Below are 12,505 nucleotides of genomic sequence, written 5' to 3'. Positions count from 1 at the left end.
TGTCCCGTGTGGTTGGCTCTGGGCGCCTCCTGCTAGGGCTGGCTTCCGTGAAGACTAGCGGGCCGTTCAAGACGTCCTCAGTGATTCTGTCTGGACTGAGGAATGCAAGTTTGAGCAGGGGTCCAGGAGTTCCGGTCATCTCGACATTGCCCGGGGCTCTTGCCCCATTGCCAGACTCAGAGAGTAATTAGAAGGGAGCAGAACCTTTCAGGGGAAAATGGAGTCGCCAGCCGCAGGCCCTTTGGACCATCTCTGCAGGCCGAGCAGGGGCGATCCAGGTAGGCTGGAGATCCGCTTTGTGACCTGGTCTCCTCGCAGCCTCTGCTCCAGGCTGGGATTTCACAGAATCTGAGACATCTCTGCACAGACAGCTCCCCTCGTATCAGAAGGCTGAAGTCCCTCGGGGTGTGGCCTGCGCGGCAGCTGTTTCTCTCCCGATTTCCAAGGATAATGTCAAGTGCCTCCGAGTGTGTGAAATTCTGGCTGAAAGTGAATGATTGAAACGCTTTTTCCATTAAATCCTCTCCCTTCTGGTTTAGGTATTTTCCTAACAGCCCTTATGCAAATAGCTGTGAAAAGTAGGAAGAGGTAAAATGTCGAGTGTTGTCGGCTCCCGGCAGCATTCTCAGCTGAAGCCTTCTGATTTTCCACGAAAAAAAAAAAAGAAAGAAAGGAAGAAAGGGAGGCAGACAGACCGCCAGCCCTCGGTGTGGCACCGGGCAGACGCGGCCAGGAGGCCTGTGTCGTTTTCTTGTCTGTTTCTTGGAGGGCAGGATTATGTTAGAACACTGAGCCATTATGGGTCTCTAGGATCACATTTTGTGCTTTATTGTCTACACAGCCAGTGTAAGTTATTGATTTGCAAATGGGCAGCATTCCTTTCCAATTCGCTTGAAGGAGGCTGGAGGGGAGCTCTTTGCTGAGGGGAGAAGACTTGGTTCATTCTTTGCAAAAACATTTCCTGTGCAGCCAGCTCCTGCTTTTAGGACCTGCGCCACAGGAGAGGGCGCAGGGGTGCCGTGCGCATTCGCGGGGAGCCAAGCGCTTGGCGGACGGCCCCGAGGCCCAGTGCGCCCGCTGCCCATCCCACGAGGCCGCGCTTGGCATCGGGCTCGCCGTGTGCGTGGAGAAGGATGGCCAGAGGGACCAGTGCCGTGGCTGAGCCCACCTTCCACAGAGACTGCAGATCAGATGCTGGGGGGTCGTTACGCCCCTGGCCTGCATCCTCCTATGAATCCCTTTTTGTGCGTCCGCCTGCTCCTCAGCTTTCCTCCTAGCACATGGAGCTACCTTTGGGCCCCCGTTTCACTGGTGCTGGTGAAGGGGGTTGACGTGGGGGGAAGGTGGTGTCATGGTTCCATGCCCGCCTCCCGAGACAGTCAGCTAGTAACCTTTCAATCCACCGCGTTCATGCTTCCGAGATGCCCACCGTTTTCACAATTTTAACATCTCCGGAGTTGAGATGTGTCTTAGAATCAATGCTGTGTCGTAGGTTGACTGGCCAGTCAATTTTTTCCTGTCTTACCAGTACATAAAATCACGGGGCGTCTTATGACATCTTAGAAATAGGGAGTAATCAGAAGGCCCGTCAGTGGTCTGATGCCTGCCTTCAAGATAACCTCACATCCGCAGATCTTCTTAGAGTATCTGCCAGGAGCGGTGGAGGAGGCGGGGGTGTGGAGGGCACTGCCTGCCCTTGGTGTCTCCAGTGCCAGGGCTTTCTGTCGGGGGTCCTTATGCCACCTGGTCACGTTTGCCATCTGTCCCTGGGAATTCACTTTTCCTTCCCCTCGTCTCTGGAAGCATCACTCTCCACTGCACACGGGGCACCTCGCTGCCCTGCCACTTAAATGCTGGCATCCCGCTTCTCCCTAATTGCTCTTTCCCGGGCTTTTAACACGTTCGTCTCCTTGCTCAGGTAGTTTTCTGGTCCTTGGGTCATTTGGGTTGTTTGGATGACCTGCAGCTCTGATGTTATTCAAGCACTTACATTCTCCCGGTATATTAGGACTCTCAGCTAAAGAGATATTATCTCTTTCACGTGACGGAAACATACATTATTTACTGGCAGTCATTCGCCCCTGTTGTCGCTGTCATCTGCCGACTAATGAGTGAGGTGAGAGCAGGGCTTAAGTGAGCGGACCTACTGGGCTTCTGAACCCGTGGAGCTCTCGTTTTTATTGCTGTTCGTGAGGCTCCCGAGGGCTGAGCCGGGGACGCGGTCCCTTCCCTGGGAGGGCTCAGGTCCCTGTGAGCGGCATCTCAGAGCCCTCGCCCCAAGCCCTTCCTCCTGCAGCCTTGGGTCTGGGCACTGCTTCTCCTGTGTCACCACCCTCCTCTTCATTTATTCTGGGGGCGCTGCCCCTGCCGGCCCCTTTTCCCTCATCCCCTCGCTCCCCGGATCATTTTCACTCAGAAGGAGCTTGTTCTCACACGTTTAATTAAGACTTCTACCCCTTCTGCTTCCCTCCCTTAGCCAGGGACCTCAGGAAAGTGCTGAGGGTTTTTTTTCTCCCCTTGCTATTCTTCCTTCTTAAAAAAAAAAAAAAAAAAAAAATGAGAAATAAGGATGCCACTAGGCAGACTTCCCTAGAAAGATTTTTTTTTTTAAAGAAAAATTATAGCCTCTGTCACCGGTCCAGTGAAAGTCCCCTTCAGAATCTCTGTCAATCAGGCTTTATTATCCTTTATGAAAATCAGATCTATGTTGGTTTGATGAAGGGTCGGGAAAGATGTTGCCGGCCAGAATAGAAACTGGCTCCATCTTGTAGGGAAATACATTGCAAGTTCCAGACAAGACCTTACAAGTCAACTCTTGGAACAAAACCAGTTCGTAAGTGAATCTTAAAACTGAGATGCTAATATACAGAAGTCTAGTCTGAGACCAAATCATGGTCTCAAAGAGTCGTCCCCACCAGCCCTGTCCCCTTTCCCCCTAGAAACTAACTTCTTTTTTGTTTAATTATAAAATTGTAAAATAAAAACAACCACCACCCATGGTCCAGGGGGCGTGGGGTAAGAAGGTAAACCCCTCTCCTGAGGATGCACAGCCTGCCTAGCCCTTGGAGGCTGCACCTGCCTCCATCCTGCATCTTGCTCGCTGCATCCCGTAGCATCCATCCTGTCTGCCCACCAGAGTTCGTAAGATGAGGCCTCATTCTGTTTAAAGGCCACAGAATGTTCCATCGTTTGGGTGATCCATCATTTCTCTAGAGAGTTCAGAGACGACCTTTAACCCTGGGAGAACTGATCCCGCGTCCCAAGTGGCGTGGTGCTCCTCAGGGAGCCATCGGTCCTCACCTCCGGTCTGCAACCCTCTCCTCACCATGGGCCATGAAGAGGTAGCCTCAAATTTCCTCTCACCATTTTTCTCCGAGATATGGCAGGGGTGGTTCTGGTCACATGTTCTTCGAATGTAGTTCAAGACATTTTTCCCAGAACCTGCAGAGGGCACGGCAGTACGCTAATCCCAGGGGCGCAGACGGAGGAAAACACTTGCTCTCCCTTGATAAATCTAGACTCTCCGGATAGTAAGAATGGACCCATCCAGTGGCCGCCTCTCAAGAAGGCAGTTGGCCGTATGTGTGTATCAGGATTCTAAAATGTTGTGACGTTGACCCTGGTGATTGCACTTCTGGGAGTGTAAACGGAGTAAATAAACACACTTATGCACACAGATTTTTATACAAGGATTTTCATTACTCTGTTGTTGATAAAATTGAAAAATTGAAGATGATCCACATGTCCAAAGATAGGAGACCGGCTAAGTGAGTTGTGGTGCACCCATCCCGTGGCATCCTATACAGCTGCTTGAAACCATGTTTTCAAAGACAATAATGATATGGGAAAATGCAATAAAATAGTCAGTGAACCAGGTAGGATAAATAACTGTAGTCAATATATTCCCCACTTATTTTGTCCCAACATTTTATTATGAAAATTTTCAAATATACAGTATAGTTGGAAGAAGTTTACAGTGAACTCTTCCTTATGACTACTGCTAATTCTACCAATAGCATTTTTTTTCTTTCGCTTGAGGAAGATTGGCCCTGAGCTGACATCTGTGCCAATCTTTGTCTCTTTTGTATGTGGGACACCGCCACAGCTTGGCTTGATGAGTGGTATAGGTCCACGCCCAGGAACCAAACCCGCAAACCCAGGCAGCCAAAGTGGAGTGCACTGAACTTAACCGCTAGACCACGGGGCCAGCCCCCACTAACATTTTATTATATTTGCTTTATCATGTATATGTCCATATATCTTCCTTCTTTCCATCCAATGTCATCTTATTTTTTTGATGCCTTTCAAAGTAGCTTGCAGACGTCAGTACGCCTTCCTGCAAATACATCCACATGCATATCATTAACCAGTGTTCGATATTTGTTTATCATTTTTTTATTTGAGGTAAGACTTCTGTACAATGAAATACACAGACCTTAAGTGTACCATCACTGAGTTTTGACAGATGCAGATACTCTTGGGAAACTCAAATCCCTATCAAGATATAAAACATTACCAACTGTATTATTTTTGTTACTAAGCACACGTCCTTGTTTGTGTACAGGTTTGTACCTGCGCAGTGGGATTCTAAGGGTGATTTAGTTGTCTTCATTATTTTGTCCTTTATTTTCCAAATGGTGTGCAATGAGCACACCTATTCGTTCTTTTACTCAACAGCTATTTATGGATCATGTAGTATGTGCCAGTCTGTGCCCTACATACAGGGAATCCAGGGGCTAACAAAATTGCAGAACTCCCTGCCTTTATGGAACTTACAGTCTACCAGCGGAGGAGTCAGTAAACCAGAGATAATACAGGAAGGAGATAGAGCGAGCGATGGGCCATGAGTGACAGAGGAGGCCTCTCTAAGGAGATGACGTTTGATCAGAGAACTGAGTGATGTGAGGAGAGAGCCAGGTAAGAGTCTTGGGGGGGGGGGGGTGGACTGGCAGGTGCAAAGGTCCTGAGGCAGGAAGGGAGAACAGCTGCTCTGGCTGGAGGAAACCAAGTAAGGTGGAGTATGGTAGGGGATGAGGTTAGAGTGGGAGGCAGAAGCCAAGCCATATGGGGCCTTGTGGGTTGTGTAAGGAGCCAGGATTTTATTCTAGTGTTGAGAGAAGCCATTGGAGGATTTTAATCAGGGGAGTGACTTGATCGACTTATTTTTTAAAAGCTCTGCTCTGTGGAGAATTGTCTCTAGTGGGTAAAGAAAGAAGAGAGGCTTATCCTGGGGGTAGCAGTGAATGTGGTTCACAGTGGGTGTATCCGGGACCCTGCTTCCTGAAGGATTAGGGTAGGATGGGGAGGGAGAGTGAGGTGTCAAGGATGATTCTTAGTTTCTTGGTCCGAGCAACGGGGGTGAATGATGGTGGCGTCACTGGGATGAGTGGGGAGGAGAGAGGTCGGGAGGTCTGTTTGGGACGTGTTGAGTCCCGATTGCTAGCGTCACCTTTCAGACCCTGGAGAAGTGAAGCAGGCAGGGGCAGGGGGCGTGTGGGGGAGGGAGGGGCCCAGGGCCACTTCCGGGAGAGTCGGCGGTGTACCCATGGTGCAGGTCCACATGCAGCCCCCTTGGGGGCAGGTGGGTTTCCGAATTCAGCATTATTCAGACTCTAGAAAGATAATCCCTTATCGCTCCCCTTAAGGTCTGGGCCGGAACCCGTGTTCAAATGCAGGTAGTTTCTGCAGCAAACGGCAACCGTGTTCACACTTCCGTAGGTAAAGAAAGACTAGAAATAGCCTCACATCGCTTAGGATCAGGTGTGGTCATGAAATAAGTCTTGGCATCGAAGTCACATAAAAACTTGGTTTTAGAGGTTTCGGATTTCAAAATTTCAGAGAAGATAATTGCGTGGGCGCCAGTATTTAAAGCTGTGAGTTTGGACGAGACAACCCGGGAAGTGAGTTGCAGAGAGGAGAGAGGCCAGGTCGGAGGCCTGGGCGGTGAGGAAAGAGAAGGAGCCGAGGGCGTGACTCCCAGGGTTTCCAGAAGTGATGGATCCTGTCAAAGGCGGCTGAGGAGTGGACGGAAATGAGAATGGAGCAGTGGATTTGACAAATCGGAGGTCCTGGGGGCCTTTGACAGGAGAGGGAAGCAGTGGGAACGAATGTCTGCAGAGATGGCTGAATAAATATCTGGTGGTGAACGAATGAATGAAGGACTTTAAAAACGCACTCTGGGGGGACTTTGACAAGGGGGCGAGAATGTCATGCAGAGGGGACAGCAGCCTTCCTCTGCAGGAAGAGGGGCGGGAGCAGGCGGATCATGGGCAGAGAACACCCACCTGGGAGGGACAGAGGGCCAGGCTGGAAAATCAGGGAGAAAGCTGTGGGTGGGCTGGTGAGTGAGCCTTGAACAGACAGTGATGAGATCAGGGATCTGCCGGGAGGTGACCCTGGCAAAGCGTGTGCTAGATTTGCTAGGAAGGTGGCCCTGGAGGCAAAGGAACCACTTAAGAGGTGATTGCAGGAAAAAAAAAAAATCCAATTTAATGTCGTCAGTAAAACTTCTCCCTTTGGTTAACAAGTCTTTGCCCTAGCATTACAAATTTTGATTTTTATCAAAATCGTACACGTACCTAGTTTAAAAAAGTCATTTCAAACTGTAAGTCTTGTAAGAAAAATCAGCAATCCCTCCCTTTCCTCAATATCTACTCCCAGATGCAAATACTTCCAAAATACTTTTCACTATTTTTTCCTGCTATTTCTATAATTTCAAATAACTGGCTTTTTTCTGCCATCTCTAGATGTTTTTAAGTTTTATATTATCTAGCAACTGCCTGCTATGAAAGGTGCAAGTTTACTTCTTTGAGAGGTCCTCCACACACAATGCTCTTCCTCCATCCATCCTTCCATTATAGTGGCTTGGCAGTTTTTCACTAAACAGGTACTGGGGGCTGGTGTCATTGTGACCCTGTTAGTCTTACTCACGCCTGAGTCACTTAGTGTACTATTATTACTTGTCGTTTCTTAAACAGCTGCAATTTCCACAGTCGTTTGGCAGGGTGAGGTGAAGGGTGTGAGGCTAGAAGATTACACAGCCTCCCCGGGAGGCTTCCTATGCTCACCCGTCCCACATTCCTGTTTTTAAGGGTTTCTGGGCCCCCAGTCCCCGGCCTTCCTGGGCCTTTGGGGCCCCAGTCATCCTGAGTCCGCCTCCCACGGCGCCCCGCCCGCTGGCTGAGGTCCACCAAGTCCTTCACCGTTTGTCCAGCTGCTCTCCAGGAGCACCCAAAATGCTGTTGGTGTCTTGGGTCTGCTGTCATCTCTTCTCTGGTTCAGGTCGTTCTCGTAGCTTATTGCCTTTTTAAAATGAAACTTACTGTCGTATTAGTGGGGTTCCAGGAGAGGGTCCAGGATAAAGGCAGTGACCCGTCTGCCTCATTCACCAAAAGTCTCCCGGAGCGTTTTCTGCGCTTCCTGGCCCACAACCTTTCACGGCGGATGTCGGCAGATTTTTCCATATGTGGGGATTTTGTCCCTCTGTTGCCCAGCTGAACCCACAGAGTTGGAAGTTGGGAATTCGGAGGCGCCGTTACCACAACCAACTGCTTTCTAGGCATTTTAAATCCCTCGTGACTTTCCCAGAGCTGCGAGGAGCCCTCCTGAACGCCTGATCTGCCTTCACCCTTTCTCCCTCCAGCGATGAGACATTTGCTCGGTTCCTTGGAAGCAGAATCTTCCCCGCACCCAGTGTGGCGAAAGCGGCAGGCCGAAGCTTGGCCCCCACCCGGCTGTGTAACAGTGCGCAACTTACTCTCCCTCTCTGGGCCTCAATCGCCTCATCTACGATATGATAAAGGTGGACTAGAGCACCTCACTTCTTCCCCAAACCTTCCTTAGACCCCTCTACATAAAGCAAAAAGAAGACCGTTCTGGTTGAAGGAGGAGGGGCCGATGGCCCCGGGGTGGACCCTGGATGCTTCTGAGGCACCCCTGGGCTCCTGGGAAGCAGGATTGAGGAGCACTGCACTTGAGGATTGTCTCTGATGTCTCAGCAGGACAGCTGTGTGCGCCTCGCCCTGTGCAATGTTTCCTGCTCTACTGTGGTCTCTGATCAAACCTGTTTGCAAGAGGGGTCACAGGGCACACGGCCCCTCCGTCTCCAGGGCCCCTGGGTGTGTCTGGCCTGGCCTGTGCTGGCCTCATCTCCTGTTCCCCTGGTGCAGGTGAGAACGCTGGTCTGGCTGCCTCTCCGAGAGGCCCAGAGCGGTGGATTCAGGGGTCGAGGGCCCTGGGGTTGGACCCCTCCCAGCACAGCTCGGTAAGAATCCCGGAATTTGTTTTCCCACGTTGTTTGCTTTCGCTTTACTGTTTGGCTGTCGGGCTGCTGGATGATGACTCAGATGTTATCTTCCGTTGCCAGATCATGCGTTAGGTATGTGTAACATTCCCAGGCAGCGCCGTCTCATCCTCTGCCACAGGCACCGGCGGCCGCACCCCGCACCCCACGCCCCACCCCTCCCCGGGGGTGAGGGCAGAAGGTAAAAACTCTCCTAGTCACAAATTAAGCCATGCCACCGGTGTGGGGCAGTGGGTTGCAGAGTCATCATCTTTGTTGCTGTGTTGTTTGCAAGATAGGAGCATTTCCCCAAAAACATCTTAAGCAAAAGTCCGATCAATGAAAGAGGAAAAGTGGAACTCGGGCTCAGGTTGAGGGGTGGTATGAAGAGGGCTGGGGACCCCCCCCGCCCAGTCCCTCCAGCCCGTGTCCAGCTCTGCCAGAGAGTCCTCGGCTGGGAGGACAGACCCGCCGTCATGTCTGCTTCCACCTGGACCCAGAGCTGCACCTCCCGGAGCTTCCTTTTCCTCATCCGTGAATCGGGGTTGCCGCTGCTGGCTCTGAGTCAGGCACTCGGGGAGGCCCCAGTGACACGGACCCTCTGACGCCCTCGTCTTAGAGCCCTGGCACTGAAGGGGGAGCGTCCATGCGGAATGATCTAGAAAACCTGACTGTGCTCCGACCTGAGGCAGCAGTTTGTAACAACTTGCTATTTTCTTTTTAATCCCTTCTTTCCAGACAAGGTCCTTGTAAGGTCGTCGTGACATCCAGTTGTTAAGTACTTGTGAGTTTGCTTGGAATGTAGACAACATTCTGTCTTTGGCCTGCTCCGAAAGGAAGTTTTAATATTTTCCCCTCGAGCAGAAATAACCTTACTTTGGTAAATGCACTTCGATCATTCTTCCTGAAGTCTGCCGTTTTGGTCAGCGTTGAGGAGGGGAAGCTGGCAGTGGTGTGGACCTCCTCCGTGAGTGTGTGTTTGTGGGTGTTTTGTGACTGTTGATTAAATTATCATTAAGTTGCATGATGATTGCTCTTCCCTCCTCCACACTGGCCCGCAGGAGCTTTCTCTCCGTGTGGAAGTAGCTGTGTTTTCACCCAGCTCTTGGAGGCCCGGGCGTGTCAGAGCTATTGATTGCCTTCTCCACGTTGGAGATGGGAAGCGACACATTTGTGCATCTCCCCCTTGTGAGAAAGCAAATAAGGCTGCTTATCTAGTATTTAAATTCTCTTTTCACTTACTCTGTCAAAGGCATTATCCCACGAAGACAGGATTTGAAAAGTGTCTTCCTAGAAAGTAGCTCTCAGAGCATAAGCCGTGAATGCCCTTGTCAGCAGCGCGCGCGTGTTTCTCCTGTAGAAAGCGGTGATGCTCACGTGCTTTTGTCTCCCTCGGTGAGCATGCCAGCTTCGGAACCCCGTGCTTTTCCTCCCACCAGCTCCTTCTTCCCTTGAGCTCTGCCTCTGATGAAATGTGAACCGTGTGAGCCTGGGCTCAGCTTCCTCCTCTGTACAATGGGAGTGATGACAGTTCCTGCCTCGGAGGGCTGTCGCCTGGACCCAATGTGATGCTGCACGTCGTGTGCTGGGCGAGGTATTGGGCATAGAGCATGTGCTTGGTCACCCGCTCTTGGTGTTATGTCTCATCCTTGTCTTCTCAGTTCTCACATCCATATTCATCAGTCTCACTGGCCATATTCCTCTGGTTATACTTTTCTGTGCCCATCGCAAACTTTCCCTGGAATTCAGGGCAAGCGAGGTGCTCTGTGTGCCAGGATCTCTCCTGGTCGATGTCTGCCATATGTAACTCCGAGCCTTGGTCTTCTGACAGGGCACCTCCCTGTCCTCCAGGGATGGGAAGCCTTGATGTCTCCTGGCTCTCTGCCGTATCAGCCGCGCTCTGCGAGGCTCTGGACACCAGGTTCTTGACTACTCGTTTGGTGAAAGTGTAGTTTATGCCCTCTGCCAGCCCCAGTCCTACACCGTGAGCTATGCACACAGAAGCAGTATGACCGTGCCCTTGAGAGCCTAGTTTGGGGCCAGGCTGCCTGGGGTCAGCTCCTGACCCCGCCACTTACTAGCTGTGTGATCTGGGACAAGTTACCTAACTTTTTTGTGCCTCCATTTCCTCATGTATCAAACATGGATAATAATACTGCTTCATTATTAGGGGTCTGCGTTTCTGAAACCCAAATACTCTGAAAATGGAAAGAGTTTTCCAAAGTTTGAGGCACACTCGTATGGTGTCGCAATCTGACCGGAACTGACACGCGGCAGGGTTTCCCTGTAGAAATATTCCTATTTTTGATTATAGGATGCAGCCCCAGACTCTGCTGGGGTGTGGCGGGATGTGCACCCTATTACCTTACTAACATCTGATGAATCCTGAGCTGGGGAACCGATGCGCCCGAGAGTTTTGGATAAGGTATTGGGGACCTAGAGTCGCTACTTTATAGGCTTACTGGAAAGGTTAAACAAAGGATTTTGTGTGAAGCTCTAAGAATGGTCTCTGGACTGGAAGTACTCACATATTAGCTATTATTATCCTCAAGACATGAAAAGTTCTATGTCCTTAAGTATGAATGGTTTATTTTACCTCAATAAAAATGTTTATTTTTTTTTTAATGAATGGCTCAAATGTTTAATGAATGGTATAAAAATGAACTTTATTGCCCGGACATGAAGAAAGTATGCTATTTATTTTGGAAAGAGATTCAGAATCCAACAAGAGAAGTCCGTTTAAACAAATAGGGATGCCACTATGACTGTCAGATTTTTTTCTGTACTGTTGATCACCAGGGCGTACTTAATGCCAGCAAAGACGGAGTCCTAGCCTTGCATTTTCAGTCTCTCCTTCATTCTGCATCCATCAGACACAGGTTGGTTTGAGTCCAAGGGGGCCTCACGCTGAGATGCTGTGTTTCCGGGACACCCTTAGCTCGGGTGGTCCCTGATGTCTCTCCTCTCTTGCAAACCTGTGTCGTCTATGTCAAACCCTGTCAGTTCCTACTTTGCGCATTCGTCTTACTTCTCTATCCCCAAAGGTAAAGCATTTTTAAATCTCTTGGTAAAATATTACAGTTTCCATCTGTCTCATCTCTTTTCATCTCCAGTCTCATGCTTTTGCCCCAATCCTTTACCTTTAGACTTCTCTGCTCGTGAGAATCCCTTGGCAGTCCTGTTCCTTCACGCCCCTGTGTCCACCTGGGACCGTGTTGGGGGTCTAACCCTCCTGTCCATCTGATTATCTGATTTTTCTCAGCGGTCAGGCTGCGTTCTTGTCTTCGGCCGTCCTGTGTTTTCCTCTGTGGTGCTCTCCTCTATGAAATAGCTGCAGTTTATATCCCTCGGTTTCTCTGGAAGCCACAGACCTCTCTTATTGCAAGTTCTTCCCAAATGCCTCTATTTGGGGGATATATATATGTTTTTTAGTATAATAAAATGCTATTTTCTTAACACCAATGTGAAGCTTCGATGACGCCACCCACATTGGAAGAAAATCTAAATTTGCGCGTTGGAACCACGCGGTCATGGAATTGTAGAGTTGGGAAGGACCCCACGTCCTCATTTTATAGGTGAAAGAGCCGAGGCCCAGTGGTCAAAGTGTCATGCTCAACAGTACACAGTTGGCTGGTGACCCAGCCAGAACCCAGGTCTCCAGGCTGGTGCTCTTACTAAATTTGTTAATGTGCTTTTTTTCTTTTCAAAGTAATTGCATGCACAGTTGAAACCCCAAATAACACTAAAAAACTGAATCAAACAGCGGTCCCTCACCCCATCTCTACCCTCCTAGCCCTGTCCCCTTGGAAGTAACCATTTTTCACCCGTTTAGCTGTTTTTTCCCGTTTTGCTCCATATCTCTATGAAACATGCTCAGGCGAGTATTTCTTCGTTTATTAGTTTTAGGTATTTCAGAGATTATCTGTGACCCTTCAGGCCCAGGAGAGGAGGGCTCAGCCCTCGCACCCTCCGCCCCGCTCTCTTTCCGCGTCCCTTCCCGACGCTGCCCAGTTAAGGGTCTGTGGTTGCATTAAGCTCATGTAAATATCAAGAATCTGAGTCTGTTTAGTCCCTGAGTCAGATCCCAAGTTCAGAAAGTGAGGGGCACCACAGGGTCCAAATTTGTTTGGTTTCTGGGTTTCAGATACAAGTAGTAGGAGTTTAGGTAGTGAGGAACAGATCCCCCAAAAAAGTATCGAATGGGTTTGCTTCCAGAGGAGAGAG

General features: G+C 49.9%; 1 protein-coding gene across 2 annotated transcripts in view; it reads left to right on the top strand.

The window, feature by feature from the left end:
• The window catches only part of ATXN7L1 (ataxin 7 like 1), a 219,103-nt gene that overhangs the window by 32,555 nt on the left and 174,043 nt on the right, over positions 1–12,505 (top strand). The window lies entirely within an intron of this gene.

The sequence above is a fragment of the Equus caballus genome, chromosome 4 (genome assembly GCF_041296265.1).
Source record: "Equus caballus isolate H_3958 breed thoroughbred chromosome 4, TB-T2T, whole genome shotgun sequence".
Lineage (NCBI taxonomy): Eukaryota > Metazoa > Chordata > Mammalia > Perissodactyla > Equidae > Equus > Equus caballus.
The sequence above is the reverse complement of the archived record's forward strand: the minus strand, read 5'-3'. Positions and strand labels throughout refer to the sequence as shown.